At 40.0% G+C, this 16,410-nt stretch overlaps 1 protein-coding gene and 1 pseudogene across 2 annotated transcripts in view; one reads left to right on the forward strand and one right to left on the reverse strand.

The window, feature by feature from the left end:
* The window catches only part of LOC308259065 (olfactory receptor 52H1-like), a gene marked incomplete at both ends in the record, with an annotated part of 349,856 nt that overhangs the window by 132,915 nt on the left and 200,531 nt on the right, over nucleotides 1–16,410 (reverse strand). The gene's annotated exons all lie outside the window — the stretch shown is intronic.
* LOC308272311 (4-hydroxybenzoate polyprenyltransferase, mitochondrial-like) lies at nucleotides 8,164–10,186 on the forward strand (annotated as a pseudogene). Its single transcript has 2 exons — nucleotides 8,164–8,217; nucleotides 9,167–10,186. The product of its transcript is annotated as a 4-hydroxybenzoate polyprenyltransferase, mitochondrial-like (transcript).

Below are 16,410 nucleotides of genomic sequence, written 5' to 3' on the forward strand. Positions count from 1 at the left end.
GTATAAAAGGAAAAGAAAAAGAAAAAAGGAAAATATTGGAGAGGGGTCAAGGAGGTGGTGGATGCCAGGATACTGGAGATGCAGACAAAACTTATCCAAATGAACTGGAATTATTAGAAAAATTCCCCGCTAAGGAGGACTGCTTCTTCTCTATATTGTTAAGAATCTTGGACATCACCTTTAAGGAGAGAGACTTTAGTGGAAACCAAGGAGAAAGGTGGTGCTGAAAGCGGTCTCCGCGTTGGCGGTGGAGACTTGTATTCAGGAGAAGCAGAAATTGGAGACTACCGACCTTATTATTATTTTTTTTTGGAGAAATTACACCAAAGGTTGAATGCTACTGTCGCGCATGCTTAGGAAGACTGGACAACATTCAGTGTGGAAAAAGAGCTTGGGAGATTTCAAATGGTGGAGGCAGTGGCAATGGCAGTGGCCAGTACTCAGAGGAGGCAGAGATCTGATGCATTACACCTGGAACCTTTGAAGTAATGACCTCAGAGGCAGAATGCTACCACCACCCACCCTCGAGAACATTGGACAAATAGTTGGGCGAAGAGGGTGCTCGGATTAGAGCCTGCCAAGGGGTGAGGCCGGCGACGGACACAGCATAGCTGGGATAGGAGCCTGCCGTGAGGCAAGGCCAGTGCTGGAGCCTCCGAGGCCGGGATCGGAGCCTGCTGAGGGGTTAGGCCGGTGCTGGGGCCAGCGAGGCCAGGATCTGAGCCTGCCACGAAGCAAAGCTGGTGCTGGGGCCTCCGAGGCCGGGATCAGAGCCTGCTGAGAGGTTAGGCTGGTGCCGGGGCCACTGGCCAGCATCGGAGCCTTCCGTGAGGCAAGGCCGCTAGTGAGGCCTCTGAGGCCTGGATCGGAGACTGCCGAGTGGTTAGGCCGGTGCTGGGGCCAGCGAGGCCGGGATCGGAGCCTGCTGAGGGGTTAGGCCAGTGCTGGGGCCTCCAAGGCCGGGATCAGAGCCTGCTGAGAGGTTAGGCCAGTGCCGGGGCCACTGGGCGGCATCGGAGCCTTCCGTGAGGCAAGGCTGCTGCTTGAGCCAGAGAGGTCTGGATCAGTCCACCGGGTAGCCAGGCCACAACTGGGGCTGTCAAGAGTGGGATCGGTATTTGCAACGCGGCATGCACAGAGAAATATCGCAGAAAATTAAAACCGGATGCTTCCCCTAATCAGCAATAACTAGGAGGAAACGGGCAACAGGAAGTGGTCGAGCTATAGAAAGGGCCTATAGTGAAGCAATTAAGGTGACCAATCAGAGGGTGTGGAATAGGGGAGGATGGAGCCTCTTTAAAAAGCAGGAGATACATAAACATATGTATCAAAGTTAATCACCAAACAAGCATGGGATTGAGGGAGGTGGAGGGAATGGAATGGGGACTGGATGAGGGCTAATTGGATGATGTGTGCTTGTATATCCTCTCAAGTCTTATATTCCAATGTGATGTATAATTACAATGCACCAATAAAAATAAATTTAAAAAAACTCTATTAGAGAGACATACATGGCTGTCAGAAGGTTAAATAAGGGAACAAACAGAGGGTGATCCAAGAATCCTAACCCAAACCTAAAGAATATGAAGGGGATAGGGATGTAAAAGAGGGAAAAAATGTGTTAGATAGAAAAAATATATATAGCATCTAGGATGACTTTGAAATTACCAATATGGTTGGTGTGCAGAGAGCTGCAAGGTCTTTGGTTGCACATAAACCTGCAGAGGACAAATGTGACACTTTTCAAATGACAAAACATATAGAAACTATTAAGAAAAAAAGGAGAAATTATTAGCATCACTTATCAGAAAAATATCCCACATACCCAGCAAACAGAGCTTTGGCTGAATCACTCAACTGTGCATCTTAGAGCCAATCTTGCATGATACCCACCTGCTAGGAAATATCCTCAACATAATAAAGGCCATGTATGCAAATCCCACAGCTAATGTCATAATTAAGGAAGAAAAACTGCAAGCTTTTCCTTGAACATCTGGTAGAAGACAAGATGTTCACTTTTGAATTTCTGTTCAATAGAGTATTACAAAGTACTAGGAGTAACAAGCACATAAGGAAAAGAAATAAAAGGTATGCATTTAAGAAGGGAAAAAGTAAATTTATATCTATTTGCAGATGACAGGAAACTCCAAACACACATAAAAATTTTTAGAACCAATAAATTAATTCAGTAGATTTGTAACATATGAAGTGAACAAAAAATCAGTTGTATTTCTGTACACTAATAATGACCTACCTGAAAAAGATACTAAGAAAATAATTCAGGGACCGGGATGTAGCTCAGTGGCAAAGTGCCTGCTTTGCAGGTGTGGCGCTCTGGGTTTGATCCCTGGTTCCAAAAAAGAAAAAGAAAAAAGAACCCCTATAAAAGAAAATAATTCCAATTTCAAAAGTGTATAAAACAAGAATAATTAGGAATAAATTTAACCAAGGAAATGAAAGATCTATACAATAAAAACAACAAAACAAATAAAAGAAATAGAAGATGGTACAAATAAACACAAAGATGCCCTGTATTCATGGATTGAAGGAATAGACATTGATAAAATGTCTATTTACCCAAAGCAATATTTAGATTCAACACAATCCTTATCAAAATCCCAATGGTATTCTTCACAGAAATAGAAACATCAATTCTAAAGTTCTTTGGAAATGACAAAAGACCGCAAATGGCCAAAGCAATTTTGAGAAAGAAGAAAACAAACTAGAGGCATCACACTTGCTGATTTCAAAATATATACCAAAGCAACATCCATGAAAACAGTATAGTACTGATATAAGAGCAAACTCATAAAAATAAAGAGCAGAGCCCAGACATAAAGCCAAACATACACAATTAATTTTTCTCAAGGGCACCAAGAAAATATAATAAGGAAAAGATACTCTAACAGTAGTTATATATGCAGGAAGAAAGAGAGAGAGAGAGAGAGAGAGAGAGAGAGAGAGAGAGAGAGAGAGAGAGAGAGAGAGAGAAAGGAAGGAAGGAAACCCTATTGAGCCACAAACAAAAACTACACCTTACAGCCAGGCATGAAGGCAAAGGACTTGAGAGGCTGAGATGGGAGCATCACAGATTAACTTAGTGAGACTCTCAACAACAAAGTAAGACTCTGTTGCAAAACAAAAAATAATTAAAAAAAAAAAAGGCTGGGGTATAGCTTGGAGGTAATATGCCCCTGGATTCAATGCCAAGTACCAAACACACACAAAAAAATAAGCCATATATAAAAGTTAGAACCTTATCTAGCCAAAATATACAGATTATATATATAATATATAATATATATGTTATATGTTATATATTATATATGTTATGTGTTATATGTTATATATTATATATGTTATATATTATATATTATATATATTCAGCTCATAATCAATAACAGACATAAATATAAGAGGAAACAAGAAGAAAACAGAGGGAAAGCTCCTGAGGTTGGCCTTGGCAATACTATTTTTGATATTGCATTAAAAATCCAGGCTACAGGCTGGGATGTAGCACATTAGTAGAGTGCTTGTCTATCATATGTAAAAACTGGAATTTGATCCCCTGCGTCATAGGGTGAAGGGAGCCCAGGCTAAAAGATCTAAAATAAATAAATGGGACTAATAATGCATCATACTGAAATACTTCTTTACAGCAAACCAAACAAGAAAGTATAAATGTCTTGAGATTGGAGAAAATATTTGCAAGCTATAATCAGCTAAGAAGTTTATATTAAAATATATGTTAAAGATTCACACAGTAGCAGAAAACAAATAATAGATCAAAGGATGTGAAATTGCAAATATTTAGGGTGTATTTAATATTGTTCTAATGTACAACATGAGAACTATAGTTAATATTATATTGTTCGGGGGACTTTTGCTAAAAGTAATTTTAGGTCTCTTGTCACATGCATAAAACATAGGAACTGGTGGATATATTAATTATTTTACTATAGTAAACACTTCATGATGCATATCAAAATATCATGTTGTATATCTTAAATAGATGTAACTAAAATTATCAATGAAAACAATTAGTATCAAGCATTAGAGGAGACTGCAGTGTCATTAGCTCTGTACTTGGGCTATAAAAGGTTAGATGGATTCAGTGTGGAATGGGAATATCAGGTAGGATGCAGACAGAGGGGCTCAGGAAAAGAGCTTCGTATCATGTAAGATACAATGATGGAAATGAGGAGCAAATGAGGACCAGACAGGAGGGAGAGATAAACAGAAGTAGGAGCTGTGGGACACCTGGGGGTGCAGCTGAGAAGTAGAACGCTCCTGGGTTTAACCACTGGTACCAAAAAAAAAACAAACAACAAAGAATTCCACTAACTTATTTATTTATTTATTTATTTATTTATTTATTTATTTATTTATTTGAGTACTGCAGGTGGAACCCAGGGGCTTTCTACCACCAGGCTATACTCCCAGACCTATTTTTTTATACTTTATTTGGAAACAGGGTCTCACTAAGTTGCTGAGAGCCTCACTAAGTAGCTGAGGCTGGCTTCGAACCTGTGTGATCCTCCTGCCTCATCCTCCCAAGCGCTGGGATTACAAGTGTGCACCACCATACCTGGCCCCACTAACTTTGTAAAAATCTATACAGACCAAACTTTCTTGTTTTGTGATTAAGGCAAAATGGCTTCTCTGAGCATGATGAGATACTGATGTTACAAGGGAAAGGATGACTTTTCCCTAAATAAGCTGGGAAAATAAAAATGTACTATTATGCCATATTGCTACCGGCGGCAGCAGCAGTGAATTCACCGAGTCCAGTACAGCTACATCTGCGTACTCAAGAACAGTGAGTCAAATTGCGGGCCACAGAGGAGAAATCCCAGTACTGTACCCCCTGGGACTTGACCCAGTGAGGGAGTGGCAGTGGCAGAGATATCACACCATAGGAGAACGTGCAACCTGACACCCCCCATAGTTTAAAGCAGCCTCTATCGACTCTCTGGGTCGGAGACTCTGTGATACAACCCAGTAAAGGAGTAGTGGGGTCTGAGATACTACTGACTCGAGATCCAGAGCATCTTAAGTGAAGTCATAGTGACCCAAGGGAAGAACCCAGAGAAGGCACAAACCTCCGAAATCATGGGAAAGAGGAATAACAATGGAGCAATGAATGCGCACAACCCCACAACATCAGAACCCGATAAAACAGAAAATCAGAGATTTCTAGAAGATCAAATCAGGAAAATAACTATAGAAATAATAGAGGTGCTTCAAAAAGAACTCAGAGAGAGCCAAAAAAGAGATAAAGGATGCAATTAATGAAGTAAAGGCCTCAATTCAAAGCACAAACAACCGATTAGACCACATGGAGAACAGAATCTCGCTCTTAGAAGATGAGCAATCCAAAAATAAACGCATAGTTCCTAATCTAGAAAAAAATATCCAACAGCAGAAATCTGACATTGAAGAAATATGGGCCCATTTTAAGAGAGCTAACCTAAGAATAATTGGAATAGAGGAGGGAAAAGAAAGTGATACCAAAGGGATCAACAATCTCTTCAAGGAAGTAATAGCAGAAAATTTTCCAAACATAGAGCAAGAGGTTGATACACAGATCCAGGAAACTTATAGAACTCCCTTTAGACAGGATCAGAGAAGAGGATCCCCACGCCACATAATTGTCAAAATGACCAATGTGGAAGCCAAGCAGAGAATCTTAAAGGCAACAAAAACAAAGGGCCAAGTGACATTCAGAGGCAAGCCAATTAGAATCACTCCAGACTTCCCAAACCAAGTCATGAGAGCCAGAAGGGCTTGGAGTAACATATTCCAAACTCTGAAAGAAAACAACTTTCAGCCAAAAATTTCCTATCCAGCAAAAATTTCTATCAAATTAGATGGAGAAATAAGAAGCTTCCATGACAAACAGAAACTGAAGGAATTTATGTCTTCAAAACCAGCGCTAGAGAAAATACTCAGAGATTAACTACAAAGAAGAAATAGGTAACTCACACCAGAATCAGAGAAACAAGATTTTCCATCCAACAGACAACTAAGATTGGTTATCTGTGGAGATTCATTATTTATGTTAGTCTTTTACCTATCTCTAAATTGTATTGTTTGCTTTTATTGTTGCTAATTTTTAGGATTTCTAGTTGGAATATTAATATACCTTCAGATATAGCATTTGGAAATATTTTATCCCATTCTATTAGTAACTTTTAACTCTGTTTACCTTGTCTTTGGATATAAAATATATTTTTTTTATTTTTTAGGGAGTTTGTATACTCTTCTGTTGCCTGTGCCATTGAAATCATATCCAAGAAATCACTGCCAATTTCAATGTTGTGAGGTTTTATGACCCATATTTTCTTCTAAAAGTTTATAGTCTTAAGATTTATATTTAGGTCTTTTATCTATTTTGAGTTAATACTTGTATGTGGGATTAGGTAAGGGTCCAATTTTATTCTTTTTCATGTAATTATTATTTTTCAACAATATTTAGTTAAAAGATTATTATTTCCACCACCAAATGTTCGTGGAAACCTTGTCAAAAATAACTTGACAATATAGGGAAGAATTTAGCTCTAGGCTTGTATTTAACTCCAATGGTTTATATATCTGCCTTTAGAACAGTACTACACTGTTTCAATTATTGTAGCTTTATATGGTTTGAAATCAGAAAATATATATCTGCTAGCTTTGTTTGTTTTCAAGATCGTTTTGGGTACCTAGAATCCATATTCCATATTAGGATAGATTTTTTTCTGAAAAATAAATATATAAATATATGATAGTTTCACCTAAAAAAACAGAAAAAAAATATCCTCTGGTAAGAAAGAAAGCAAAAAGAAATATTGAAATGTTATCTTTAAGTCATCAAAAGCTTGGTATCAGACAAATGAAACTGTTATGTGAGATTATCATTTTTAATTTTGGATAAATTGCTATAATACTAGATGTCAACCACTAAGCCAAGCATGGGAAGGAGGGATAGGGAGAGAATGGGGTGGGGATCGGGTGGGGGCTGACTGGGCGATGTGTGCATGTATGTCTACAAAAGTTTGTATCCCACTATGATGTATGAATACAGTGCACCAATAAAATAAAATAAAATTAAAAAAAATAAATAAAATAAATTATATACCTTTTAAACCTAAAAAAAATGTACTATTATTTCATTTGCTAAGCAACGTCATCTAGTACCTTTAATGCATCCTCTCTAATACTCAATCAAAATAAAAACTGAAGCAAAAAATGAGTCAATTCTAAAATGCTGTGATACATGACATGAAAGAGGTGTAATGTCCAAGTTCAAAAGACAGAGCCCTGGGAAAAATAGGGAAACCCCATCTGTAAAAAAAAAAAAAAAAAAACGAAACAAAAACAAAAAGCAAATTAGACCTCTGGACATTTTTGGCCTTTTGCTGAGCTTTGCTTCTTCCAGGCAGGTATGGTCCAAGCAGAAGAAAAAGCAAGGGTCCTGATTTTTAAGGAACTGCAGTGATTTCCTGAGTCTGGACTTAGGGCTGGGAAATAGGCCCAGGGGACAGAAGAGAAACATAGAGCATCGGGCTTCTGCACACGGGCCAAGGACATGGGAACTGACCTCCAGAGACATACAGAAATACCACATTATTACTAATTATTATTAATAGGCATTCAACTATTAGTTCTCAAAGATGCCTCTGGCTTTTGACAAAGGGACTATAGGCCTCTGGAAGAAAGAATTCTGGCACTCTTTTTTAAACTGAAGAGTAGGAGGGAGGTAGAGGGAGACTTAGTGCAGAGTTAAAACTTTCCCTCAGTAAACAGACTTTCACATCGAGAAAGCCCTCTTATTTCAGCGCCACCTCTCCCTCCAACACCCCACTGCTTACCAATTGTCACTCTCAACAGAAGCCTGCAAGCTGGGCCTCTCGCTTTCCGATGGATAACTAATGAAACTCACCTGAGCAAATTCAGCTCCTAAAGTCTTCCAAACTCTGCCCTCCACAAAGTTCTTAGTACACCTTCACACACCAATGGCAAAGTGGTGATTCTGTCAAGAAAAGTGAAGGCAGGCCAGGGCAGAAGGGGCCAGAACTTACACGCCTGACCTCCAGGAATCAGTGTCCTGGGAGGGGCCAGAGAGAACAGAAAGTTCAATGTTTGAGATTGGGAAGGAAGCGGAAGAGAAACTCCGGACCAATGGGAGGCTTCCACTCGGCCCCCCAGCCCCCCCATATAGATGAGTTTGCAGAAGTAGGAGCGTTATCAGAAAGAGGTAAGTCCACTTTTTTTTTAAAACCCCACTCAATTGTTCATTGTTTTTTGCCATGTTCTGTTTACTATAGCTTGAAATATATTTGATATTAACTAGGATATTGTCCTCCTTCAAAACTGTCTTTTGCTCTACTACTAAGCATTTTATTTTCCGGATACATTTTTTAAATAATTGCTAATGTATATTTATTGTGCAATTTAATGAGTTTGACTGTGACACTTTTACACATGCATAAATGGTGCTTTAGTGATACCCACGCTGGGCGACAGTCTTAAATTCCTGCTCAATATATATATAATTAGGGTTGTGAGGATAGAAGACAAAACTTTTTTAGTAGTTTCATGGCTAGAGGAAAAACAGCACCATATATTGGATATTGCTTCTGAATATATATGTATATATAGTATCTCCTCCTAGAGTACCTTGTCCCACCCCTGCAAGCTAGGACTAGCTTTCTCCTTCTTAGCTGGCAAAATTCTTTCATCTTATAAGGGCTACTACTATTGTGCCAAGCCAGCTGCTCAGGGTGGTAAGAAACATCATAACGCCAGTGAATTTCAATAACATGGGCCATTTGCCATACTTCATTTTATAATGTATATTTCTTGGTTGGAAACAATGCTGTATAGAATATCATGATGGTAGATAAGGAGTTCTATAAATCCCAGGATGGTAGTTCTGGCAGATGCAATGCATGAAGCAAATCACAGAAAGTGTTTATTCCAGTGAGGCCAAAAATGCTGCTCCTTCTCAGATGGAGGCCAACCAATGTTGTCAACCTGTGACTAGGTACGTTGATGATCTCCCTAGGCGATGGTGATTGTATTAGTCACTGAGGGATAGTCTCAGTTGCTAGAAGACTGATCACTTAGAAGGAACTGGATGCTGGGCCTACAGGCGGCTGCTGGGCTTGCGCTGCTGCTCTAGCACGCACAGGAGTGGTGTCTGGGTGACTGGCGGCCAAGGCCACCACAGCCTCCAGGGCACCGGCTCAGCCTGTCCACCAAGGCGGCAGGGGACTCGGCACTGCCCCCCCCCCCCCCGCAGCCCTACCCGCAACTCACGCTGCTGGACAAGCCCATTGGAACCTGGCGGGTGTATTTACCATGTACCTGGAGCATTGGTTTGGCAGCAGAACCTGGTTGTTTCCCAAATCGGTACATGTTATCCATCTTCGGCACTGGAGCCATTCTGATGCGTGGAGCAGGCTGCACTATCAATGACATGTGGGACTGGGACTACGATAAAAAGGTTATGAGAACAGCAAATCGCCCCAGAACTGCTGGAGACATTTCAGTTTTTCAATCGTTCGTTTTTCTCGGGAGACAACTGTCCTTGGCACTGGTTGTTCTTCTGTGTGAGTTACTACAGTGTGGCTCAGGGAGGAGCATCCTTACTTCTGGTCGTCTCCTACCCACTAATGAAAAGAATTACACACTGGCCTCAGTTAGCCTTGGTGTTGATTTTTAACTGGGGAGCACTACTTGGATGGTCTGCTATCAAGGGCTCCTGTGATCCATCTGTGTGCCTGACTCTATTTTTCTGGAGTTATCTGGACACTGATATAGGATACTATTTATGCCCTTCAGGACAAAACAGATGATGCTCTGATATTGGTCTTAAGTCCACAGCAATATGATTCCAAGAAAACACCAATCAGCACTTCAGTGGCTTTAGTGTTGCCATCCTGGGGGTGTTGAGCTTGGCGGGAGTGAACAGTGGCCAGACTGCCCCCCTACTATACTGCTCTGGTTGCTGTAGGAGCCCATCTGCCTCACTAGATTTACACTCTAGACATCCACAGACCTAAGGATTATTGGGACAAATTTACCTCCAACCCAACAATAGGAATAATTGTTTTCTTTAGAAATTAGGCTTGAAAATTTATGGAAAGAAAAGAAGACAGACAAAACAAAGAAAAACAAAGATAATAGAATAGAAAATTAGCAAATAAAATTTATCTAGGAATTAAGAAAACAAATTTTTATAAAACATTCTCAGATCTTGGAACCACCAACCAGAACAGAATAAACAAGCTGTATAATATGTTAAGAAAGTAAGGACTAGAAAATGAAGATTTAGAGCATATTTGCCTGGATTTTAATTCATCTATTTCATAACAAAATCCTTTCTGTTTCACAGAAGCCAGGATTTGAGATGACCTTAAAAGTTCAAGCTGATGTACTCTTCTGCCAATTGTAATTCTTATTTGCAGTTATGGGAATATGAGGTTTGGCACTTTAGAAAAAACCTGTTGTAGCCGGGCGTGGTGGCACACGCTTGTAATCCCAGCATTTGGAGGCTGAGACCAGAGGATCGTGGTTCGCGGACAGCCTCAGCTACTTAGTGAGCCCCTCTGACTCAGTGAGACCTGGTTTCAAAATAAAGACTAAAAAATAGGGCAGTGGGTATAGCTTGGAGGTCGAATATCTCTGGGTTCCATCCCCAGACCCACCAAAAAAAAAAAAAAAAAAAAAAAACCTGTTGTATCTCTCCTCTAAATGAATGTTTCTAGCCAAGCGTGGGGGCGCACGCTTGTAATCCCAGCAATCGGGAGGCTGAGACCGAAGGAATGCGGTTCGTGGACAGCCTCAGCTACTTAGTGAGGCCCTCTGCAACTCAGTGAGAACCTCTTTCAAAATAAAGAATAAAAAATAGGGCAGGGGGTGTAGCTCGGAGGTCGATTGCCTCTGGGTTCCATCCCCAGACCCGCAAAAAAGTAAATAAATAAATAAATAAATATTTCTATAGGAAAATGAACTCTTTATTTTTATTTTATTTTATTTTATTTTATTTTATTTTGCGGGTCTGGAGATGAAACCCAGGGGCATTTGACCTCCAAGTTACACCCCCCCCACCCTAATTTTTATTCTTTATTTTGAAACCAGGTCTCACTGAGTTGCAGAAGGCCTCATTAAGTAGCTGAGGCTGTCTGCGAACCACCATCCTCTGGTTTCAGCCTCCCGAATGCTGGGATTACAAGCATGCGCCACCACACCTGGCTTTTATTTTATTTTATTTTATTAGAAAAAAAAGCTCTTAAGAAAAGTTGTGGCATATTGTTATTTATTGTGACCTTTATATACTGTCTAAAAGCTATAATTCATGTTTTGTGGGAATTTAAGTAAGCAGATAAACTGTTGTCAATCCTGAGGAAAAAAAGAAGTAACTGTAGCCATATCAACCTTGGTGAGGGAAAGTCCTAGTTGTTCAATTCCTATATAACCTCCATTTCTGACATAGCACCCTCCTTGTTCAAGAGCCCGTTGGATAATGACAGAGGTGATTGGGAAAAAAGACTTAATGCTATGCACAGACTAGATCATCCTATCCATTTGATTATTGAAATTCTCCTCTTCTAAAGTCATGAACCTCCTCATTTTTTATTTTTTGTTTTCTATTGGTGCATTATAGTCACACATCTTAATGCAGTATAAGATGATAGAGGTGTACCTGCACACATCACTCATTTAGCCCTTCCCCAGTTCCCACCCCATTCCCTCCCTCTCCCTCCTTCTCTTGTTTGGCTTAGTGATTGACTTTGATATGTTTGTGAATGTACATCATATACATTAGGGAATTTACCTCTTCTTCCCTCGAATCTCCCTCAGAACACCTTATTTGCTCATCTATGGTTTATTCTTTGTTTACAGTTCCTCCTATGACTCTTTTCTCCCTAGCTTCTGCATATTAGGGAAAGCATTCTATTTTTTACTTTTTGTGACTGACTAATCTCACTTAGCATAATGTTATTCAGTTCCATACATTTCCCTGCAAATGATGTAATTTTTTCTTTATGGCTGAGTAAAATTCCATTGTATACATATCCCATAGTTGTGTAATCCATTCATCTGTTGATGACATCTTGGCTGGTTCCATAGTTTGACAATTGACTCTTCACTATTTTTTATCCATTCAGAGATGTCTGTCTACATACTTCTTCTTAAGACTTTGTCACCAGTTTCCCACTCATCTTTCTTTTAATTCCTTGACCATCTAGCCAAAATATCTGCCACAGCTCATGAGTTAGAATGTAAGCCCACACCTGGCTATTTTCTTTTTTATTAATAAGATGATGTAATGCCCACTGGAGCATTTCATCATTATAGTACTTCTGGGATAGCCCAATAAAAGCTTTAGTGCTATAGGTGTCGACTTGCAGGTTGTATTTCACATCACAGAGGACCATCTGTAATTGAGTCCTGAGTTTCCCCTGTCAACTTATTATAAATAACTTTCCATGAGGACAAGTATAGGCTGGGTAAGAGAAGTTATATAATTAAAGGGGGGGCCATGGGCTTTGGGGCCACTTCTTCATGTAAAGTACATGTGGCTTCAGTACCTGCTAGGTCTGATTAAATATATGTTGACCACTTCTATTTGTTGGCTGAGAGTTCCTGTGCATGCCCAACTTCATGGTTTGATGGGTTATATAATACCCAACTCATGGTGAACATCTGGGTTACATGGTAACTTGGTAATCTGTGTTTAATTAGTTAGTCATTACTAAGGCCCAAAGAAAGTTAGAATGTGTTTCTCAAAAAGAATAGTTATCCACAGAGGATGCCCCCAGTTTCCACCAAAACTTGAGATATATAATTCTTGAGATATATTTCTTATCTGCCACTGACACTTTAAGCTCCATTGGACCTGCTTATGCACATGACTTCAGTGGTGGAGCAGTCTTAACAGCTGCCTGGACGTCCTCTTGCTCTAGGCCCACTTAGAGTTATCAGCCTCAGGTGACTTTGAAAATGAACTAGAGTGGCACATTCAAATGAGGAACAGGTTGCCTCCATGTCCAAGAGGCATGCTAGGTGCTAAGTCTCTTTTTTGGTTGTAGGAAAATCCAGATACAATAATTTCTACTTTACCTGAGAAGGAATATTTTTACATGCCTTATCCCTACAATTTTACTAAAAATTCCTTGATATTTTGTTGTATTTCTCTTTCCTCGGAAACACAAATATCTTTCCATTAAGTCTAGAGGGATTGCTACTTCTTTATCACAGCCCCAATGAGCATATTATTATTAATGGACCAGTGAATGGTCTTTAGGAAGGAAAAGATGTTAAGATCACTGCAAAGTGGTGCTACATGCCTATAATCCTAGTTCTTAGGAGACAGGAAGACTGAAGTTTTGAGGACAGCCTCAGCAAGTTAGTCTCTCTCTCTCTCTCTCTCTCTCTCTCTCTCTCTCTCTCTCTCTCTCCTCCCCTCCACTCCCCTCCCCTTCCCTTATCTCCCCTTCCCTCTTTCCCCCTCCTCTCCTCTCTCCTCTCTAGACAGATTGTGCTTAGGAGTATCCTACCTCCAAGCTGCACCCTCAGACCTTTTCATTTTTTGTTTCGAAGCAGTATCTCGATAAGTTGGTGAAGGTCTCACAAGTTGTTGAGGATTGCCTCAGATATAAAAATCTGTGTTAGGTGTGTGTCAGCACATGCAGTTGGGAGCCTATCTCAAAATAGCTTAGTAATACAGTGTACATATACAATGTTCTGGATTCAATCCTCAGGACTGCCAAAAAAGAAAAAAAAATAAGTTGAAGCCCTAATTCCAATGTCTTTGTATTTGGAGATTGAGCCTTATAAGAAGAAAATCAAATAAGGTAATTAATGAGGTCATCTGGGTGGAGTCAAACCCCAAAAGACTGAAGTCATAGAAGATCCATAATTGCTGTGCATAGAGGAAATGCCATGTGGAAGCAGCAAGGACAGCCAACTGAGAGTCAGTGAGAGGCCTCGGAAAAAACAAATCTGTTGGAAACTTGATCTAAGCCTTGCAGTCTCCAGAAGTTCAGGAAAGTAAATTTCTATTGTTTAGGTCCCTTCGTTGGCAGAATTTTCTTCTTTCTTTCAATCTTCTTTCTTCCTCTTCCTATCATCATCATCATCATCACCATCATCATCATCATCATCATCATCATCATCATCATCATCATCATCATCATTTTGGTACTGAGGACTGAACCCAGAGATGGTGTTCTGCCTTTTGCTATACCTCTAGGCCTATTTTGATTTTTGTTTTGAATCAGGGTCTTGCTAAGTTGCTGAGGCAGGTCTCCAACCTGTCATCCTCCAGTGTTAGCTTCCCAAGTACTGGGATTTCAGGTTTGTGCCACTGTATCTTGTTCCAGTTTGTGGCATTTTCTTATCACATTCCTAGTATGCTGGTAAACCAGTGATACTCTAGTTAACATGTATTTTTATGGAGCATCATGAGAAGGGCATCATTTTATTCTCACTGGAACAGATACTTTGGGTATAAATTTATCTTCCCTCTACTCAATGATTCTGCCAAAACTACAACCCATGGAGTAATGGGATGCTCTATCTACCAACATGGTATTCCACACAACACTGTTTCTGATCAGGAGTTCATAAAAGATAAGAGTGGCCATAGGACCCATGTTCATGAACTCACTTACCCTATTCCTCATCACTCAGAAGCAGCTGGCCTGACAGAGTAGACTGACCCTCAAAAGATGAAGTCACAGTCACTTGAAGACAACACCTTGTGCAGGTGGGACAAGACTATGTTGGACCAGTGTTACATACACTATGCTGTTTCTTCCAGAGCCAGGATTTACCAAATAAAGAATAAGTGGTGGAAATGCAGCAAGTCACACAATGCATGACTAATGACCCACCAGCAAAACTGTCCTGTGACTTTATGCACATTGCCTAGAAGTCCTATTTGCAAAGGGAGGACAATGAATCTATTGCTATGTCTGCCATTTTGGCCTCCTCGGCTCTGGATCAATAGGCCAAGTGTTACTGTATTACCTGGGGTTATTGGTCCTGGTTATCAGGGAGAAATTGAGCTGTGATTTAGTGATAGGGATAGGGAAGAGTTTATATAAAAGATAGACACTCCCTTGGGATGTCTCTTAATATTACAGTACCATGTGATAAAAGTCAGTGGAAAACTTCAACAACTCTGTTGTGGACTGAATGTTTATGTCTGTCCTTTTTCCTCCAAATTCATATGTTGAGACCCACTTTGTGTTTGGGGATGAAACTTCTGTGGAAATAATTATTATATTTTGCCAAAAAGGTAAGATCCAGATCCAAAAGAATTACTGATTTTTAAAAAGATACTAGGAGGTTCTTCTTCCCTCTCTCCTTGCATGCTCACAAATGGTGTGTGCATAAGAAGGCTGCCATCTGCGACCCCAGGGGAGAGCCTTCACTCACCCCTAGAATTGCTATATAGGCAGATAGCAGTGCTAAGTGGTTGTAATTCGACCTCGTGAGTCCAGGATACCTCTCCACCCTTTCCCCAAGCAGTGCAGCTGGGAGCATCTCTAAGCTTCACATTCTTTTCTGCGGGTCTTCATTTCTGCAGCCAGAAGCCTCTGTAATAAAGTGGACATCCTGCAGTGTACCTGTCTCTTCTATTGTTTACACAATTTCAGGTCTTTATTTCCTGGTAACTAGGTACTTCATTCTGAACTGGAGGACTGACTGGCATTTCAATAAATGAAAAGACCCGAATGTCTTGGAGAGACTTGTCAATACTTAAGTCAGGACTGACTGTTCCTAGTGATTGAGAGTCTCATTCATCACAGCAATGGGGTGTCAGGAAAGCAAAGTTTAAAGCACAATTTATAGGTTTGATTTCCTCCAATTTCCATAGATGAGTACTGAGGTACGAGTCTCTCTCTCTCTCTCTCTCTCTCTCTCTCTCTCTCTCTCTCTCTCTCTCTCTCTCTCTCTCTCTCTCTCCTTCTTTCAATATCCACCTTGCAATATTTTTTCTTTCATCATAAGTCACCCACAGATGAAGAAGTTGGAAATTTCTATCTTCCTATGGCCCAGCATTTTAGAGAACAGATACTACTCAACAAAAGAGGAGCCCCCTTTCCTCTTTTTATAGCTGAGAAATTTGTTGAAGAATTGAAAATCAAAATGTCAAAATAAGTAGGGATCCCGCCAGATACTGCATGAATATTTACTGCATAAATAAGTCTCCTGCTGTCTCACCGAAGGAGAAAGGGCTTTTTCCTTCATTCTTAAAAGGAAATGTAACTTTTTTTTCCTTTTCTACTGGGTTTCTACTCAGGGGTGTTCTAACACTAAGCTAGACCTCCAGTCATATTTTCTTTCTTCCTTCCTTCCTTTCTTTCTTTCTTTCTTTCTTTCTTTCTTTCTTTCTTTCTTTCTTTCTTT

Source organism: Muscardinus avellanarius (assembly GCF_963383645.1).
Source record: "Muscardinus avellanarius genome assembly, chromosome: 1".
NCBI lineage: Eukaryota > Metazoa > Chordata > Mammalia > Rodentia > Gliridae > Muscardinus > Muscardinus avellanarius.